A 2,639-nucleotide genomic window follows, 5' to 3' on the forward strand; every position below is an offset into this window, starting at 1 on the left:
CCATAAGCATTTAAGCATTCAATTCCAAATGAACATTGAATTCTACCGAAATTTCGGCGCATTCGTAAATACACCAACCCCGAGATGTCAACTCGGCCAAATTCATCAACAACCAAACCAACAACCAAGCTACGACATCAACAATCAACTCAAAATACACTCTAACCTTAATAGCTCTTTTTCTACATAATTCAACAACATTCATAATATTCCAATAACTCACCTCAACTACTTACATTCAAACCAATATCGACACTTATACATTCGATTTCTAATTCAAAACCATTCAAACAATATTCAAGAACGTTTTAAACAATTCATATAATTTTCCAACCAATCCAACTAAGGCTCCAACTCACCCGAATTTGTCTCCAAACCCGAAAACAACACCAAATACATTCTTCTCTTCCAAGTTCATAATTTACACCATTAATCCGCACATTAACAATGCAATTTCCATAAATACAAAAATTACATAAAATTCACATTAGCTTCCAAGTCAACCCATAACCAACACAACATCACTTTAAGTCATTAAACTTGCATTTTTCATCATGAAATCCATAACGACGACAACTAAAACGCTAACGACAATTTGTTCATTCTCAACACACAAAGAGGGGCCATTCGGCCAACACCCAACATGCACCTAAAGATGATTTTCATTCTTTTCTTCACACTACAACAATCAAAACATACTAACTAACATTAATTCATGACTTTAACACAATACACACACACACACACGGCCAACCCATATGCACGGCCCAACTTCAACTTGATTTCTATCATGAAGTTCTTCCATTTTAGCATACAACAACACATATAAACCATCTATAACACATGAAAACAATATTAAACTCACCTTTCTTTCTTGACTCCACAACTTGCCTAAAGTTGGCCAATGATGAAAACGAACAATCCAACGCTTCCAACAACTCTTCCACGTTAACAAGCACCCTTGAATTAGTAGGTTTGCTTGAAGAAATAATTTTTTCTTGATCAATTCTTGGTCTAGCTTTTTCTCCTTCTTGGCCGAATAGGCCTCTATTTTTTTCTCCCAATTTTCTTGAAATTTCTAGAGTGATGAAGATGAGGAAATAAGCTGACTTGGTCATCTTTTTATTGCAATTAGTAGCCAACCATGTGGCCATGGCCCACATAAGGTGGCCGGCCACATGGCCTTTGTTTCTTTCTTCTTCTTTTTTCTTTCTTTCTCCCTTTTTTTTTGTTGAATTTTCAACTTTCCAAAAATAGGGTACTTACTAAAAATGGAACTTAACCCCAAATGTTTCCTTAACATTTCCATACCAATAAAATCATACCCAATTCAAGCCTTTAAAGCGAACAAAAGTCTCTGCTTCATATCTCGGAATGGTCTTGTCCTCAACTAATCAAAGGTGACTTGGATTATCCCGACGTACGAAATACGAGATATAACAGAAACTCATGACCTCTTTCTTTGTTCTTAGCGGTGGGAGTTCCTGAATTGCTTTGATCTTTGTGGGGTCCAACTCAATACCATGACGACTGACTATGAATCCTATCAACTTTCCGGCAGGCAGTCCAAATGTGCATTTTGTAGTATTCAACTTCAAATCGTACTTAAGGAGTCTGTCGAAGAATTTTCTTAAGTGCTCAAGATAATCATCACCCACTCGGGTCTTGATGACGACGTCGTCCACATATATCTCAATCTCTCTATGCATCATATCATGAAAGATGGCAGTCATCGCCCTCATGTAAGTAGCGCCAACATTTTTGAGCCCGAAGGGCATTACCCGGTAATGATATACCCATCATGGTGTGATGAATACCGTCTTTTGAGCATCTTCTTCATCCATCAGTATCTGATGATAGCCCACGTAGCAATCCATAAAATATTGCACCTCATGTTCGGCGCAGTTATCAATGAGTATGTGAATGCTTGGGAGTGGGAAATTATCATTCGGGCTAGCGCGGTTAAGATCACGATAGTCTACGTAGATCCTTATTTTTCCATCTTTCTTTGGTACCGGGACTATATTCGCTAACCATGTCGGGTATGGTGTCACCTCCACAACTCCCTACTAAATTTGTTTTTCTACTTCTTCTTTAATTCGAATGCTAACATCAGGCTTAGGCTGCCTAATTTTCTATTTTACCGGGGTGAATCCCTCTAGGATCGGCAACCTATGGGCAACAATGTTCGTACTCAAACCCGGCATATCAGCGTATGACCAAGCGAAAATATCTTCATAATCTTTCAACAAGCTCCAATACCCTTCTTTCTCAATCTCTGTCAGATGTACACTTATTCTGGTTTCTGGAATCAATTCCTCATTTCCTCGATTAACTGCCTCTGTTTCCTCTGGGTTTGGGGTTGGTCTATTCTCGTATTCTTCTTTGACATCTATCAACCCCTCTGGTTTAGTTATCTCTTCTTCTTGATCATATTTTTGTTCGTTGTTATTTTTGCTTGTTTCGTAACATGTCATGACATTATTTGTGGCCTCTGTATTATTCCTGTAAAATAAAATAACATGGTTATCGATCATGTAAAAGCAATTTTAATTACGTATATATATATATATATATATATATATATATATATATATATATATAAAGTAAAGCGATTTTCTCTTATTGTAAACTTTGAG

This window comes from Lycium ferocissimum, chromosome 11, assembly GCF_029784015.1.
Source record: "Lycium ferocissimum isolate CSIRO_LF1 chromosome 11, AGI_CSIRO_Lferr_CH_V1, whole genome shotgun sequence".
In the NCBI taxonomy this organism is placed as follows: Eukaryota; Viridiplantae; Streptophyta; class Magnoliopsida; order Solanales; family Solanaceae; genus Lycium; species Lycium ferocissimum.